The 19291-nt window shown below is 36.2% G+C and overlaps 1 protein-coding gene across 4 annotated transcripts in view; it reads right to left on the reverse strand.

Annotated features, from left to right (window-relative positions):
• rap1gapa (RAP1 GTPase activating protein a) overlaps positions 1 to 15937 on the reverse strand; it is a 97962-nt gene extending 82025 nt beyond the window's left edge. For all 4 annotated transcript variants that reach the window (XM_051879487.1, XM_051879483.1, XM_051879489.1 and 1 more), the window contains exon 1: positions 15719 to 15937. The gene's annotated coding sequence lies outside the window, so the exon portion shown is untranslated. The remainder of the gene's footprint in view (positions 1 to 15718) is intronic.
• Positions 15938 to 19291: the final 3354 nt, after the last annotated feature.

Consider the following 19291-nt stretch of genomic DNA (forward strand, 5'->3'; position numbering starts at 1 on the left):
AGCTGAGATCTCCTCAGAGATAGTCCTTATCGGCCCTGACGTGCTGCTCTCAAACCCAGACGGTCTGACACATCTAGCCTGCAGCTAAAACCTCAATGACAAGAGTGTAAAACTGCTGATTCATCGACGAAATCCAGGTTTACGACAGCATGTTTGATAAAATGGCTACTTGGCGTTTTTCCATTGATTCAAAGGATATGTAAGTCAAAACTGCACACAAAAGACATCCAGTAAATGAAAAGTCTCACACAACACATGCAAACAGCACATATTTATTTAGGCTAGAGAACACCCATAATGCAATGTGAGAGTCATGTGCCGAATGAATCATTCATCCATCCATTTGAGCTGTCAGTTTGTTAAGTTTCAAATGATTATTAAACAGCAAGCACAGACTATACAAAAGCAGCAGACCTTCCGGCGCACTCAGTGTCCGAATTCACTCTCTCGTTTTCATTCACTCCTTCAAGTGAACTATATTAGTGGAGTAATGTAGGGAATAGTGAATGAGGGTATAGGGGGCGATTTCGAACACAGCACCAATAAATCCATAAAGGTACTAAAAACATTTAAATCAGTTCATGTGAGTACAGTGGTTCAATATTAATATTATAAAGCGACGAGAATATTTTTGGTGCGCCAAAAAAACCAAAATAACGACTTATATAGTGATGGCCGATTTCAAAACACTGCTTCAGGAAGATTCGGAGCATAAAACCAAAAAATATTCTCGTCGCTTTATAATATTAATATTGAACCACTGTACTCACATGAACTGATTTAAATATGTTTTTAGTACCTTTATGGATCTTGAGAGAGGAAATGTCATTGCTCCCTATGCAGGCCTCACGGAGCCATCAGATTTCAACAAAAATATCTCAATTTGCGTTCCGAAGATTAACGAAGGTCTTACGGGTGTGGAACGGCATGAGGGTGAGCAATTAATGACAGAATTTTCATTTTTGGGTGAACTAACCTTTTAATGGTGTCTCAAAATAGCACAGTTGAGTACACTTAGATGTTCTTAAGATTATCTTAAGAAGTACTAAAGAAGAATTTTTAGTATATTAAGTACAAAATTAGTGCGTGAAAATAGAGTACTTTAAGTACATTATAGAAGTGTACTTTTTTTTCACCTGGGTAAGTAAACTGAACTTGTTAGAATTTACAGGTTAGCGTTTTTGCCTGTGTTTTCCTATCTTCTGCGTGTTTGTTATTTGGAATAAAGACTTTGTGTGTTAACTCTATCGCTGTGCATGCTGCAGACTATATCTGTTATACACAGGAACCATTTCACCATTTGTATCACTCAGCTTGCAGCATTTCTCCAAAGTCCCTTTTCAAGGAACGTCTGTTCACTTTGCAACACCTCTGGGCAGCTAATTCGGGCATCCAAGTCCTATCTATTTGAATGGGGGAATCCTGAAATCTCAAAAGCTCGCTGAACATATTTCAAATCAGCAACAAAATGTTTCTTATCGCAAGTCTCAGATTTCTATGGGAAGCAAAGCTTCTAACAGTAACGCAATGACTAAAACAGGGCAAAATCCTCAAGTCAAATCTAACTTTCTGGTGATTGACTGGCCAGCCAAATGAAATGGATTTACGTATCTAAAGAAAGTCCAGCTACATGAAAGCCCTGACGTGCGCCATGATATATAGTCAGTCCGCCCACAGAGTAGACAGGCTTTCCTCATTGACTCAGATGGCTGCTCTCAGCTCAAAGACATTTGCTCTTAGGGAATAAACTGCCAGGTAGACATTGATCAGATGAGAATACTGTTTACGCAGCTCTTATTTTTTCTGCTTCGGGCCACCTCTGTTCATCATTTCAAGACTTGAGACAGACCCAGATGCTCCACAGTGAATGCTTATTGTTTGAGGGGCAAACTGAGGCCATATCAGTCACATCTCAAACAAATGAACGTGGCAAGTCCCATTCACAAGCCAATAAACTCTCATGTCCTTTACAGCACCTGAGCAAATGGGATTTTCAACAGTGAGACCAAGGGACTAATATGAGCTTTGAACTTATAACATCGGTGAAGACAGAAAGCAGAGTCTAGGTGAAAATTCATAGGCTGCAGTCTGAAAACTCCTGTAAAAACAGAGACTTTGAAAAGTAAGGCTCTATCAAAGATCTGCTTTCAGCTAAAATAAAAAAAGTGCAGACAGTGGTGTAGTTGTTTATGAGCTGTTGATCCTGCGGCGTGAAAAAGTTCGGCTTACTTCCCCTCAGACGGGAGGGTTAATTACACCATAACATTTACTCTGTCTCATGATAAACACCTTGCTTATGGCCACAGCATATAAAAGAGGTTTAACCATGGCTAAGACTATATTTCAACTGGAGAAGAGATTATTTCAAGGGGCAGGTATTTAGAGGGTAACTGTGCTGGAAATAAACTACAGCCTATCTTTGCCTGAATTTCATTTTATATCAGACTTACACACTGCATACCAGCTACGCTAAAACAAGATTACTTCCTCCAATCCTTTACTCATAAAACTGTAATTTATATGTGTCTGGATCTTGTTTCAGAAAGGGGAAGAAATCAAACAGAATTTCACAGGCAGTCACAGGCTTGTGAAGTTTAAAGAGGCCGTAGATGTAACTGTTTGACTAGAGGATTTTTAGAAAGTGTCCACATGACCCCATGTCCCAGCAAAGGAAGCAGCCATGGCCTCCTGCACACTGTGCTCTTTCACTGGAGCTCAGTACACTACTGCAGAAACACTGACAGAAAGAAACAGTTGTTCAAGCATACCATAGGCCTACCTAGAAAAAATATAATGTTTCACACTTCATATGAAACATTATATTCTGGTTTTATAATAAAAATAAATTAATTACATATATATGAATAATTTCATCTATTAGTTTTAGATTATTGCTTACATACAGTATATTAGACAGACAGACAGATGTAAGAATGCTAAGAAGAGGCTAAAACAGAATCATTGCAGTGCATTAACAGAAGACAATCAAATGTAGTTTCTCAGCAGACACTAGATCTCTAGCTAGATCAATGACCTGACTAAGCGAGTGTTTGGCATATTCCGTGCCCATCGATCTCAGTGCCATGTAGAGAAGATCTATTATAGTAATAATGGATGCTTGGTACTATGATACTCCTGTGCCAGATAGACCAGACCTACAGCCAGAGTTCATCTCTCTCTTCTGAGGCTGAGAGCTCAATCTCTCTCTTTCTCACAGATATATGCCTCATATATCAATAGATTTATGTTTGTAAATACATCCTCAAGAGATGTCAGCCTGTTAAGAGCAACACTGGCACCTACTGGCAGATCATGAAGCTGCAAGGAAAAGTGGTGTGTGTTTGTGTGTGTTTGTGTGTGTGGTCCTTTTTAATTTTAAGTTATGGGGATAAAATGTCCACACAAAGATCCAAACAATATCCAAAATCCATGTCCTTGTAGTGACATTTTTGGGTCTGTATAACAGCTCAAATCATACAGAATTATTTTTTTTTGAAAATGTAGCAATGTTTTCTGTGATGGGTAGGGATAGGGGATAGAATATACAGTTTGTACAGTATAAAAATCATTATGTCTATGAAATGTTCCCATAAAACATGAACAACATTTCTGTTTGACCCTATCCCTACCCCTAAACCTAAAACCCTGCCCAAAACTTTCCCTAAAATCAGAGTAAAATGAGGTGAATAACACTGATGTAGAAGCACCTAACCCTGGTTGCGAGCCTAAACTCGACATAAACAGTAAAGTTGTCCCTCAAATGTGATTGGTTGATCAAAATGTTGTTCCAGGATTAACAAAGATGCTGATCCAGGAACATGTACTTGGTGAAATCACGTTTACCCCATTCCTTGACCATCTGACGTATTTTACAAAACTGGAAAGCAGTTTCTCACACTGGCAAGCTGTGATCTGACTGGCTGACTTCCAATAAGCACTTTTGAGGATGAATATAAAGCACAGCCTAAAATATTTTAAAAATAAACTCCAGTTGTACTACAACACATAATAAAAATCAAGGCTTTAGTCATAGGTGTCAGAATCACGTGCCTAATATCTCCACTTGCTTGTGCTTAAATCCATTTGAAAATGGATTCTGTCATTTTCTTTTCAAAAATCTGTCATGAGTCTCTCTAGCCTACACCATCACTAACAAGACTACACTAATGTGAGAGAGAAAAAAGGAGAAGAGGACAAACGACAGAAAGAAAGATGGGAGAAGAGAGAGAGGGAGGTTCCTGCAGGTTGCTGAGCATATTTTCTATTAAGACAGACAGATAGATAGATAGATAGATATCAATCTGTGTGAATTAATATGAATTAGTTATTTATTAAATAAATAATCTTGCCATTTCCTAAATTTATAAATCATGCCGTTGGAGTTGTTTTGTCATCACTGATTTGCTGAAAAACTAAAAAAAGAACTTCACTTTTTTACACGTAATGAATACATCACCCACAAAAAAGGTCGTATTACTGTCCTTGACATTATCATGCTACATACAGCAGGACGATATCAAGTAAACATTAAAAATATCATCTTTCGCGTCCAGTAAGGGCCATTCAGAAAGTATCTCAGAACGCGTCCAGCAGAGAGTGTTGCGCATTTACGCATCACAGCAGAGCTAAATGACTTTCTTATCTGCGTGATGCAGCAATACACCTGGTGCTTCCAGGGATGCCCTATATAACTCAGCATATTGATGCACATTCATTCAGTGTACGCTGTACAGACTCGCGCTGCCGTGACTGCCCAGCACGATGCTGTTTGTGCACGGATTCTCTGAGATACAAATGGAAGGTTTTCATCGAAGTTCTATATCAGAAGAACATGCAATCAGTCAATAAAATGTGATAAAGTTTGTGATAAACAGCAGTAATACTGCAATGATGAATAACTGCAAGAAAACAAGCCATACTGTATGATAGCTCTCTGTGAAGAACTGAACAAAATTTAAGTCGCTTTCCATTACACTGTGCAGTCTACAGTCAAATGCTCCAAACAAACATATAATCCTCTGACGTGAAATAAAGATGAAATTACAAAAATTAGATTAAAAAAAAAAAGGAATGTTGAAATAAATAAGTTGAAGTTCTAAAAGTACTAAAAATACATAAAAAATATATATAAAAAACTAAAAAAGATTTTAAAAAATACTAAAAATAAGATTAAAATTAAAACTGAAAATATAAAAATAAAATCTAATCCCAAATATTAATAAAATTGTAATTGCATATAAATAATGCTAAAATAACACTGATGCGAATGTAAAAATTGTGAATGCACAATTAAATATCTAATAGCTCAGTCTGTTTGGCTGTGTCCAACAAATTGCAGCACTGCATCTGACTGCATTTGAACGGATCAAAAATAAGGCATTTTAATATCATTAATTAGGCAGAATCCCGTCAGAAGCATTACAGCATTACCAACAACTCTTAAAAGTGAAAAACAGATATTGCTTGTACTTATATAACAGGCTAGAAGCATATGCTAATTCCCAACTTCAGTATTCTCTCTGCTCTACTTCGAAGGATCTGAAACCCCACATAACCTGAACAAAGAAAGACAGGAAATAAGTCTGTGGGGTGCAGGAGAGTCTAAGACAGGATACAGACAAGCGTAGGGAGCCAGAGAAAGCGAATATGCAAGGAGGACACATCACGCTGGACTGTCAATCACTAAATCTTGCCAGTAAGTTTTGGCTCTCATGTAAGTGTCATCTTAATTGATTTATCAGTAAAAGCAGGCTCTTCAGATCAGCAAAAGGACAGGGCATTAAGTAGGAGCTATCTATCAGTCCCAGATGTCTGTCCATCCTAGTATTTTCAGTCAGGCCGTCAATCTTCAATGCCAGCCGGTTTACCCAGCTTTCTCCTCAATACTGTGACTTTTCTGCCTGGGAAGCTTTCCAAAATAAATTGACATTTCTCTCAGAAGTCTAAAGACTTGGAAGTGTCATTCTTCTGTTGCATTCTGATAACTTCATGAAGATGAAAGCACACACCAAAAACACCTGTTCATCTTATGACTTTAGAGAAAACATATTTGTCCCTACTACAGTCCTTCACTCAAATTATATCAATTATATAGAGAGAATGAAATGCTATTAAATTAAATTAATCTTTAAATCTCAAAGGGTTAGTTCACCCAAAAATGAAAATAATGTCATTTATTACTCACCCTCATGCTGTTCCACACCCGTAAGACCTTCGTTAATTTTCGGAACGCAAATTAAGATATTTTTGTTGAAATCCGATGGCTCAGTGAGGCCTCCATAGCCAGCAATGACATTTCCTCTCTCAAGATCCATTAATGTACTAAAAACATATTTAAATCAGTTCATGTGAGTACAGTGGTTCAATATTAATATTATAAAGCGACGAGAATATTTTTGGTGTGCCAAAAAAACAAAATAACGACTTATATAGTGATGGCCGATTTCAAAACACTGCTTCATGAAGCTACGGAGCGTTATGAATCTTTTGTGTCGAATCAGCACCAAAGTCACGTGATTCGACACAAAAGATTCATAATGCTCCAAAGCTTCATGAAGCAGTGTTTTGAAATCGGCCATCACTATATAAGTCGTTATTTTGTTTTTTTGGCGCACCAAAAATATTCTCGTCGCTTTAATGAATCTTGACAGAGGAAATGTCATTGCTGGCTATGCAGGCCTCACTGAGCCATCGGATTTCAACAAAAATATCTTAATTTGTGTTCTGAAGATGAACGAAGGTCTTACGGGTGTGGAACGGCATGAGGGTGAGTAATTAATGACAGAATTTTCATTTTTGGCTGAACTAACCCTTTAATCTTTAAATGCGCACAAATGTTGTTATGAATATGGTGCATATGCTTAAAATTGTTATTAGCATATGTTTTGGGTCTTATTGTGAATGGTTCATTGGTGCACAATATTTCAAAAGAACATCGAGTTCTTTTCTTCCCATTTGAACACCTGTTCCACTCGGAAAAACATCAAATAACACAAGTAAAATAGGTTGCAGTTCTATTTTGTGTGGTGGCTTTAAATATAACAGATGACAGATAAGCAATATTCTATAAGCAATCACAACCGAATAACAGATTGTCTCATTTTGCAAAAGAGTGAAGATGACATCAGTGCTGAATAAGTGGCTTCAATGGTCACTTCAGCAAATAAACAAAATAAGCTTTTCCCACAATTCTTTGCATTGAGCATATGTCAACAGGCTTTATGCAGCCAACAAACCCATAAAATTAATGAAACCTTTGGCATTTTTATCCAACAGCACATCCCAAACAACAAAGTGGTTTGCTGGCAATTAGATGGGCGACTTAATTTCTTATAGAATGCCAATGCTACATAAACCAGCCTGTTTGTTTGTTTGGCAAAGAGATGTGAGCATCTCCCAGGGTGAAGGAGGAAGGGATGACACCTTGTGTCCAGTGGCTTCGCTTCAAACCTCCTTAACTCTTTATCAAAGACTTCTGGCTCATTTAAAATCACAACAGCTAAGGTGAATACAGAGCAGTCAGAGCTAAACAGCTGAAGATCACATGATCTGCAAACAAAATATTGCAAATTAAATACTACCAATTCTCGATGCCAGTCCCGTTGGCTCACTTTAATGCCACAGACAGTGATAACATGAATGGTAACTTATTTTTTCTCTGCAAAGGAGCTAAAGAAATGAAGTGCAAATGGCATAGCTTACACTAATGACATTACGGTGGGGATCCGCAATGAGCCATGCTGTTATTTGAGATTGGCAGCACATCACTGCTAGAATCCATGAATACAGATGAAGAAGCTTCATAATCAAGAACATAATAAACATGCTCTGATAGATTGTGACGGTATGCAAATCAAAACAGGAAATGACTTAAGCTGATTTTAAGGGCTTCTTCTCATCACAATTTATAGGGGTAGTTTTTAGAGTAAGATATAAAAAAGGAAATGTATTACATTTATCTGAGAAAAATAGGTGACTATAATTGTATCCACACCCCACGTCTGGACTCCACCCCCTTAACCCTTACAACCCTTTCTAATTACTCTTTATGCGACCCCAATAAGATTAACCATTTATAACATTGGAAGCAATAGTCATACAGATGCAAATATATATTACACACTGTTCACAGTTCTTCTCAAAGAAGCTAAGGCTGCAGTATTTCATTCTGAGCTTGAATGACCCAATGTGCTTTAAAACATATATTACAAACACTTCAACAAAATCAATTCTCCATCAACAAACACCAAATTAATCTTCCTGTGGAGCCACTTCCTGTTCACTCTAGAGGCTCACATTTGCTAATAGTGTTTATAGCTGAGGCATATTCCACATTTGATTTTTTGTGTTTTTTGTGTTATAACCATACAAATCAAAATGCTATAGTTCTTGAGATGAAGGTGTTATGCATCCTTTAGAAAATATAATTTTTACATTTTTATGAAATATGTGACCTGTCATGCCACATAACTATTCAGGGTCAGAAAATAATTAAGCTAAAATACATAGATTCAATTAGTTTATATAGTTTTCTGAGTATTCAAATCTGTGCAATATAACCACTGAATTTTTAATGAGTTTTTAAAACTTAAATGCGATCATGCTTTATGATTGTTTATGATGTTTTATGATTGTCATATATTTCTGCTCATATTACTAATTCATGACAAATTATCATATAAGGGAGCTGCTTTTCCCTCAAATATGGTAACACATTGAGAATAAAAAAATAAATAAAAAAAAAGACTTGATAATTATGCTTAAAATCAGAATAAACAATTAAGAAGTAACTGTGGCGGTGTTTAAATCACCTTTAATAACATAAACAGCTAAAATATTTCAACTAACAACAACTTTAGCAGGTTTCTTATCAGAAACGGATTTACGGACCTTATTCCAGATGTTAAGCATCTAACAGAAACTGGCAAGGTGCCATGAACACAAATACAACATTTATCAAAGGGGCAAGCAAGTGTTCTCAGAAAGCATCATAAATCATTGCGATACAGAGAAACAGATGTATGGCCTGAAAATAATGATAACCACATTAACCATCAGTCTGCCGGACACTTACACAACATACAGTACGTCCATTTTTCAAAGTTAATGTGTTCATGGCTTTGATTTATTCACTACATAATCGCAAGAGACATAATTTTGAATTAACCTTAGAACACCTTGAATAATAAATAAGAGTCAGTTAAGGCTACATATGTGTGCACTGTTCTCACACTCAAAAGCGCTCCTTCCAGGTTCCAGCCTACCACTTCAGGTCCCTCTGGAGAGATCCAGCAGCCAATTAACTGAAGCCCTGAGGCAGCTTGACGCATCTCAGGCAGGATCCAGTGTGACAGATCTGTTCCTTCTTAAAGCTCAACTCTGAAGAAGAGCAAGCTACTGCAAACTCATACCTCACCTAAAGCAGCATTATTCATCCAGCTGTCCCAACAGAGCCTGCAAATCTGAGGAATGAGGTCTTGTCTCTTAGATGAGCATGCAAAACATGGCAGAGTGCTGAGTGCACTGGTTGGCAGACAGGCCCTTTATCTGATGACATGCTGAGCGGTCAAAAGGGACACGGGCAAGGTCTCTTCTCATGGAAATATGCCTGCTTCTCATGCACAGAATGGACTCAATACACTGACAAATACAACTGAAAATGTATACATATATATATATATATATATATATGTAAGATCAAGAAAGAAATTAGAAAGAAAAGTATTAAAAAGGTCCTACAGCATACATTTAGAATGTATATGGGCTTCTGTATCTCTACACTGTAAAAAATTATTCCGTTAATGCTAAAACACAACGCAATGGAGTTCAATAGGGATGTACCAATATGAAAATTTTAGCCAATATGATAACCAATAATTCTTAAAGGGTTAGTTCACCCAAAAATGAAAATAATGTTTTTGTTTTTTTGGCGCACCAACAATATTCTCGTCGCTTTATAATATTAATATTGAGGGTGAGTAATTAATGACAGAATTTTCATTTTTGGGTGAACTAACCCTTTAATATTTGAAAGCCGATAACCGATATATTGGCCGATAAATCTAAATCCAAATTTTTATATAATTTTTGAGAGCCTGATTACAAAGCCAAAAGTTTTCACCATTAAAAGCTATGTCCTAAGCACACAATTAAAATGTTCTCATTATAATTTTATATATGACAGCCTGTCATATGTTGCACTGTATTTTTCTTTTCTTTTTTTCAAATTTTCTTATTGGGCCAATAACGTTAACATTAAAAATGAATATATATCGGCCGATATATTGTGCATCCCAAAAGTTCAAAATTCAAAATACAGGTAAAACATGGATATACTGCATCTCTAAAATGCTCTACTTAGATTTTACAATAAACCTTAAAATGGGACATGCAGGTAAATATTTTATAGCCAGGGTCTTAGTACTGTAGCAGGAAAGTGCTGACTTGGTAATGGTTACAACTGGAGACCAGCTATTGATTTAGGTGATGGCAAAAAATGACTCTCTGTTGACCAGGTTTCACATTATGAACAGATACAAGGACACCTTAAGCCTATTCTACATGCATATTTCATGAACACAACTGAGAATATAAGGACCCCTTCTGTCAGAGTTCATGTTTTAACCTTGAAAGGTGATTTTTAAATGAGGCTTTCTGGGATCACAGCTCACTCAAAAAGGACCAACAGAGACTTGTGTGCCAACAAGTTTGGCCTTCCCCTAAAAGGTGTCTGATATCTTTGTCAGTTATAATATAATTTTTAGCAACAAACCCTCCGTCAAGAAGAAAGGGCAAAATGTACTCCCTGTTCCCTGTTCAGCATGATAATTAAGTTTTCACATATCAGAGACAAAAGGACACTGTCTGTACCTTGATCCACAGTACATATTGCATTAACCCCACCTTGAATACTGCACAGTATGAGGATGAAGGAAGAAAAGACTACATAAAATTGTTTTCCAACATTCAATAAAGTCCACAGCCAACATGTCTTTTTAAATGCGTAATCCATTTCAGAAACCCCACTGCTGGTGAAAAACACAGCACGGACACAATGATCCTTTACTTTGAGGTTCACCAGGCTTCAAACCAGCGGATACAACACAACCAGATGCCCAGTGTTATCTTTTCCCTCTGGGACCATAAAAAATAGGTATAAAAATGCCATAAAGCACATTCAGAACACAACAGATTACACCACATACTCCTTATCATACAGGTATGCCCACCTCTATTGTCTCAGACAGCACACAAACTGCAATTTGAACCCTTTGTACCTTGGTGAAGTCCACTATATGGAGAAAAATCCTGGAATGTTTTCCTCAGAAACCTTAATTTATTTTTGACTGAAGAAAGAAAGAGATAAACATCTTGGATGACATGAGGGTGAGCAAATTATCATGAAATTTTAATTCTGAAGTGAACTAATCCTTTAATAAATAAAAAAATGATTAGATTTGGAGCAAAAAACAACAAAAACAAAACAGCAATAAAAAAATCGGTGACCTGTAATGGTTTCTGCCTGCCTAAGTGGCCATTCTTGGCAAACTGAAATAGACTTATGCTGCTACTCTGGATGTTCTGTATAAGACTAAACCTTGAATGCTCTTCTTTATGCTTGAAACAACCACTGTTTCATAACCAAAGAGATAAAAGAGGCAGCAAACAGATCAAGAAATCGTGTTTAAAATATTCTTCTTGTCTGACTCACTGGAGAACACAAGTTCACATGAGGTAGAACATCAGACAATCTGCTGATGAGCCACACTGTTTAAGATGCTGTGCTGCTGTTGGGGCCGGATCAGAATCACAGTTGAGCACGCAACAGGCGGAGAAGCAGATGTGCTACACCATGTGATATCCACTTTCACAGAAATAGTAACTGAAGATGCAGCCTCCATTTTTAATCTTATGTACAAATAGTCTGTACATCTCAGATAGGTGCCTGACAGTCTATTGTGTTGAATCACAATATCACATCAAGTTACAGCTTATCCAGATTCAGTAATCTTTACAACACAGGGTCTATAGACATTCTGCTGTCTATAAAATATGAGGGGTGCTGAATATGCCAGAGATGAATTAGTAAATGTTAAGCAAACATTTCTGTGCCATGAGAGAGCAGAGGGATCTAATCTACACTGACCCTGAGTGAAATTGAATTCTGTCACTGTGGAACTCATGAATGCTTGGAATAAAAAGAGCTACTTAGGGAGCCCCCAAAAGTTCTCTAATTAAATACATGATTATTTCTGAACCATGAGACATACTAGAGGGAGAAAGGAGAAGAGTGTAGTGAAATCATGCTTAGTAGATAATGCTTCAGATGATTGCAACATGGGCAATTTCTTGGCAGTCTTATTCCTTCAAATGTCTCAAGACATTTATATTTCAATTGCTTGGCAGACATATTCCAACCAACCACACATGCCAAGTGGATTTTCAATGCAATCCTCCTCCTCCTCCTATAAATAATTATAATAATTAAAATTAAATATAATAAGTAAATAATTACATATGTTTTACAAAATATAATATATTCTATGTATAATAATAAAAATAAAATTTTATCTTTGAAGTTTTGGGGGGGGGGAAATGTCTCAAATTATGTGGCAAAACCGGTCTAAATCCGCCTTGTCTAATCAAGATGCACCTTCTGCAGATTATTTCCATCATCTTTTTCATGTGACTTTTGAAAAACCAGCAAACCTCACGGCTAAAGCTAGAGCATTAGAGTAAGAGAGCAGGACATTGTCCTCAATTCACAGCCTCCAATAAAATATCCTCTGCTCAACACAACAGCTTGCTGCGTGTATTTTTGTCTTAACACTATTTGCATTTAGATTCCTAACGTACTGTAGATCCAAAGCAACGTCTGTCAAGGGTGTTTATTTGCCAGTATTCCACATCTTGCAAAAATTATTATTTTATTCAAAGAGAAAGTTTCTGTCTTTGCTACACTGCTGCTGGTTTATTTATTTGATTGAATTAAATCCATACTTAAATAGATTTTAGTACATCTAACCACTAATTAGAAAAGGAACACTGTGCAACAACAACAAACTCAGAACTACTGACATTCTGCACCATGTAGGCTACATGCTGATATTCAGGCAAATGGAAAGCAACCCACAGACCCTCTAATTTTCCTTCATTCTTTCAGCTAAGATGGTTTTGGGAACGGAAAAAGACACATATAAGAGCATGCAAGCCTTTTTCCCTATGAAATAATGCTGACAGTGCAAGCAAGAGGCAGCTCTGCTCTTTGTGTAGCAACTGAGATGGGAGGAATATTACAGCATCAAACAGAATGGCTCGAAAAGGACCAAACATTCACCAGGAACTCAATCTCTCCATGAAAGCCCATAGATTTAGAAATCTTTAAAAAGGAGCAAACTTTAGTTCAACAGAATGAGTGTGTTTGTGACTAACGGCTACAATAATCTCAATAGCACTTACACTGTAAAAATTGTAAAAAGATATTATGCTGCTACCTGATCTGAGCTGAAATAAATGTTTTACTCAAAAATTTAAAAAGTCTATCACTATTTACTTACCCTCATGTCATATTTCCAAACCCTGGAGCTTTTCAAGCTTAAAAAAAACCTTCTTCCGAAGTCATATAATACAGTGTACAGACCAAGTTTTTGTTGTTACTAACTGAAAATATGGACATAGGCTGCTCTCAGTCAGGGTCAGTGCTCTTTTCAATGTTGATCCAGTTCACAAAAACATCCTGAATCATTCATTCTCCAATCTGACTGGTCAGGTTCTCAAGATCATCCAGCCACAGCAGTTCTAAATCTCACTGGAGGTAAAGATTATCAGTAAATGACTTATATTTTAGCCTGTTCCTCACACCAAGTCATCTGATAGTCTAGGAGAATTTTCATATAAAATATGGTGCTCATGGTGGTCATTTTAGAGCATGACAGTCACAGACAAACCTCATTCAGTTTCATTATATACTGAAAATAGCGACCAGGGTATTTTTCAGAAAAAATAACCTTTTGTATTCCACATAAAAATGTCAAACGTGTTACGAAGGACATTAGTGTCAGTAAATAATGGCAAACTATTCCTTAAACTTAGCATGAAGCGGAAGTTGCAATAGTCCATTCTTCTCTATTGTGATGCATATCTATTGTGATGTATATATGAATGAAACTGCTTCTCCAACAAGAAAAAATGTAGGGCAGGACTTTTTTGTCCACTGGGAATTGATTGGGTTGTTGGATGGTTGTGGTACGCTGATGTGATCACAGGTATCTTTAACTATGTAGTTACATGTAATGTGTGCAAATTGTTTAGGTAGAATAGTTGTATTGTTCATGTTTTATTGCAAAACACTTGCTGCTATTGAGGTGGGATACGGTTACAGTTAAAGGGATAGTTCACACAAAAATCAAAATTATCCCATGTTTTATTCACCTTCAAGCCATCTTAGTTGTATGACTATCTTCTTTCAAACTAGAGTTATATTAAAAAAAATATCCTGGCTCTTCCAAGCTTTGTAATGGTAGTGATGGGGCTTGAGATTTTGAAGCCTAAAAAAGTGCATCCATCCATCCATCATAAAAGTAACCCATTTGGCTCCAGGGGGTTAATAAAGGCATTATGAAGCGAAGCAATGACTAGTCTAGCAGTCTAGTTCAGGCGGAAGAGTGACCTCTGACCGGACACTCTGATGTATTGACAAACACGGAAGCGCAGAGGATAGAGCAAAACAAAACACCGGTCATGAATTTTAAGTCTAAAATGAGAATTTTTAAAAAGAATGTCAGAGGATTTCAAAAAGAGAAGAGGAGCTTGAGTTTGTTGCCCAGCCATATTTGTTTGAACCGCGAGAGGCGTCTACTCTCACCTAATCTTACGCTACTCCTACGTCGGGTCAGAGGTTACTCTTCTGCCGAAACTTGAGTATGACCATTGCCGGAAGCCAGTTATCATAGTTTATAAAGTTTTAAATATGTATATTTTTCTTACAAAACCCCATCACTTTGCTTCAAAAGGCCTTTATTAACCCCCTTGAGCCGTGTGGATTACTTTTATGATAGATGGATGGATGGATGGATGGGCTTCAAAAGCTTTAATTAAAATGGCAGTTGACTTTATACCACACAAAACATTTTGCAGGTTGTCAGAGAAATGCTAGTAGCCTGCATGAATCAACAAACGGCGAAAGCATCTGAAACTCAGCGTTTGTGTCATGCGTTCAACCTTGTAAGTCAAAATAAAACAATAATCACATTAAACCCTCTACTCTGTGTAGCCTTAGGTATACTCCTCATCACCCTAATTCATCTGCCATAGTCACGCTTTCATCAACAATAATCCAGTAACATTCTACGCAGTCGAATTTAGACTGTCTCCCAAAATCAGGCGAGTTGCCAGTTTATACAGCATGTGAGTGCAGAATTCGCGGGCATCTTATGGGCGTACAGCATGTTTGGTTTCGACATCAGTTAAAGCTCCAATATTAAAAAGATTAAAAGAAATTACTGTCAAGATAAGCAGCTTATTATATTTTAAACACAACCATACGAACAAAATTATGTGGAGTAGACCAAACGGAAAAATTATTTTTCCCCATGTAGTTTTTCACATGTATCTTATTACAGATGAAGCGTAAAACGAAGCAGCGTCTTGCATAAGCTGCATTTCTCTGCCTTATTTTTCCATATCTCACGGTAAAGCATAAAAAAGTATGTCGGCTTACCTTCTTCAGTCTTCTTTGGTTTACTTCTCTTTTCACTAATGTGAAGTCCAGTGATGCGAGCGCACTCGTTACAACTACACTGCACTTAAACTAGACCATCTGTAGGCACACAAGCAACGGAAAGGTCCATTTATGCTCTGCCACAGTATAAGAGTGTAGCAGGAAGGTTCAGTGATGTACTGAATAATACAGCTTTCCTTTTCCTCTCACACAACTCTCATCTACACATGTGACAGCACTGATCCTACCCACTGAGATTGTGCTGCTGTCAAAATAATATCCTTAAACAGAGAGAAACACTGGAGAATTAAAATATGTTCAAAAACAATTTTACTAAAGTGGGTCTTTGAGGTTAAAGATACAATGTGAAAAAAACATCACAAAAATAAAATTAGGCTATTCCACATAAAAATGGGACATATAGCCTATTTGCACTACAAAGTGCTTTTGGCTCTTAATTTTATATTTCTGAATCTCTTTTGATTCTTTTTCTAGCCTGTCAAATGTAATCCATTTTTATCCATGAGTGTAAAACTGCATCCTTGATTGCTCTTTTCATTTTAAAATCCTCAGGTGTGCTCCAACCACATGACATTACCATTCCTGCTGACATTTCAAATGTCAAGAGGTTGCATTTCTTGCAGTTTTGAGGTGAGGGATGAGTTGGAGAAATGACCCATAAACCCTTAAGTAAGCCTGACATTTTGTTGAATGAACATGAGTACTAACAAAAACAAGGTAAAAAGTAATTCTGGTGTAATTCTGCATGCATTATTAAGGGTTGGTTGAGCAATTAAACATTCATGCTTTATCTTTCCAAGAAAATGGGATCATTCTTCAAAATGGCAGTAACTGTCTATAATTCCTGTGTAAAAAGAACAGCTGAATCTTTATTTCATTTATAAGTTTCAGGATTTTCAAGGTTCATTTTTTTTCATAAATGTAAAATTCTATGCTGTTGACATGGGATTAAGAAAAAGATGTTAAGTATTTATTTACAAAAGTAATGTAACAAGCTTAAAAGATAAATCAACTTCACCAGAGAAAAATCAATTTTGTGTGGTCGAAAGTGCAAACAGAACAAGTCATTGGCTCATGCAGTCACTTCATAAGGATTTGTTTTCCTTTTAGGGCCTTGTAATTTTGTCTTGACATAGACAAAAACATGTCTTCATTCTTCCATTCAGCCATTCCCACATATTTGGCCATCAAAGTTGTGCATGGTTCAGTTTATTACAGATAATCTTCTCCTGCCACATCAGAGCTGAATCAGTAGCCACTGAATGATCACTGTTGATTTAAGCCTGCAAGTTGTTGTAAACATGTCTTTAACTAATTTGCTTAGCAAGATTCTCTTCAAATTGTTGCTCCACGATGGCAGTAGTTGACCTGAAAAAGAAAGCGTTATGCTGGGTCCAAAACTGTGTAATGTTTAGTACAGCTTTACTGTATTTAGTTCAAAACTTACTTCACGACTATTAAAAAAGTTATTTTTTTCGCATACTATATAGACTTTTACATTAATTTCCGCTATGGCACCCCTTGTGGCAGGACTGAGAATGCAACACACTCTTGCTTTTAGATTATGACTGACTGACACATTTTGCACATAAAATGAAGCTTGTTAATGTTTCTGCCCTAATGGTAAAAAAAGGACAGTGTTTCTTCTTAGAATATACTTTTTAGATAGATAGATAGATATGCAGACTGTATATAAAACCACAAACAACAGCAAAAATAGCAGTCCAGTTATTATTGAATGAAAGCAGAAAGGTCTTAAAAGTATTGCTATGTAACAAAGCTGGTAATTTTCAGCTTTTAGGCAGCATAATTGTTCTTTCTATATTATGTTTTCATGATATATACCATATGCTGATGGACTCTAATATCATTCAGCTATCTTTCAAGCTGCTCACTTACATGATGTATTCACTCTCCTGCTGCTAGCCAGATGCACATGTATATGACTACACATGCATTCTTTATCATATATTTTTTCTATTCTTATTTTCTGCTATTTAAGCTGATAAAACAATGCATTCTTTCCCCTGCAGCTCTTTCAACTGTCTATGCACATGTGGCATATCACAAATGAAAATAATAGGATGGTTGTCTTTTTGAAATACATGACTCTATACATAGACACACAGGCTTCTGTCAGATATTGCACAAACCTTGCCCTGAGGCATGAGATCACACTGGTTACAGTGTGATGCTGGACTGAGGTGAGTGCGGGAGCTTTTTAGTTTTGATGCTATGTTATGCTAAAAGTATGGGTACAATCATTGTGTTGTGTGTCAAATTGACCCTAATTGGATTCAATACAATTCACCAAAAATTACACTATAAATTTTTTTTTTTTTTTAAAATCAGGGAAAAACAGTGAACTTTTAACATTAATATTTCTCACACATTACAAAAAAGTAAACATGAGAGCGTGGTTTTAAAACTGTATTTATATTTTTAATAATATAAATATTTATAATATTATTTGTAATAATATTTTTATAATACCAAGATCATTAGATTCCCAGGAAAATTCATATAAATGAACTGATAAAAAATTACGATCCCAACGCAGCATATATTTCTTCAAATTAAAGCCTCTGCCACCCAAATGCAAATGTAAATACCCTCAGAGGGTAGTTGAGAAACTAACAGCAAAATATTTTTGCTTTTTATTTGCTATTTATTACTGCCTTTAATCATGAAATTGCGGGTCAATCCACTAAAATCACAATAACATCACAATTATAGAAATTTTGTACACACATTCCACAACACCTCAGAGAGTTAAAACTTTGCATTCATGTTTATGACCCTAATTGTGAATTAGTGCCACAATTTCAAGAAAAACTTCCTAGGTTAACCAGTATTCCTGACACCTCATAAATGTGTTTGGGTCAAATTGACCCAGAACATAATATAAGGGCTAAAGGGGTAGATCACCCAAAAATTACAATTCTGTTTGTATTTACTTACCCTGAACTGGGAGAAAGCAATCCAAGACAGGCTGACCTATTTTAATGTATATTTGATGGAAAAGGCACTATGAATTATTGATGCTAAAAAAGAGAGGAGCGCGTTCATTTTTACCACAGCTGTGGTCATAAGTGCATATGCACATAATCATTAAATACCTTATGGCGCTGATCTATAATGTATTTGTGATAAGGGTAACACTTTACAATAAGGTTCATTGGTTAACATCAGTTAACTACATTAGTTAACATGAACTAATAATGAATTGCACTTATACAGCATTTATTAATCTTTAATGTTAATTTCAACATTTACTAATACATTATTAAAATCTTGCAATGTGAACTAACATGAACAAACAATGAACAACTGTATTTTCATTAACTAATGTTAACAAAGATTAGTAAATACAGTAACAAATGTATTGCTCATGGTTAGTTCATGTTAGTTAACACATTAACTAATGTTTAACTAATGAACCTTATTGTAAAGTGTTACCGTGATTAGTTATATTTTACTGTATGTTTTACCATTAATGGAACTAACAGTTGAAGATCCAGAGTTGATCCAGAGTTTGCGTCATCTGAAGTC

This window comes from Ctenopharyngodon idella, chromosome 22, assembly GCF_019924925.1.
Source record: "Ctenopharyngodon idella isolate HZGC_01 chromosome 22, HZGC01, whole genome shotgun sequence".
Taxonomy (NCBI): domain Eukaryota; kingdom Metazoa; phylum Chordata; class Actinopteri; order Cypriniformes; family Xenocyprididae; genus Ctenopharyngodon; species Ctenopharyngodon idella.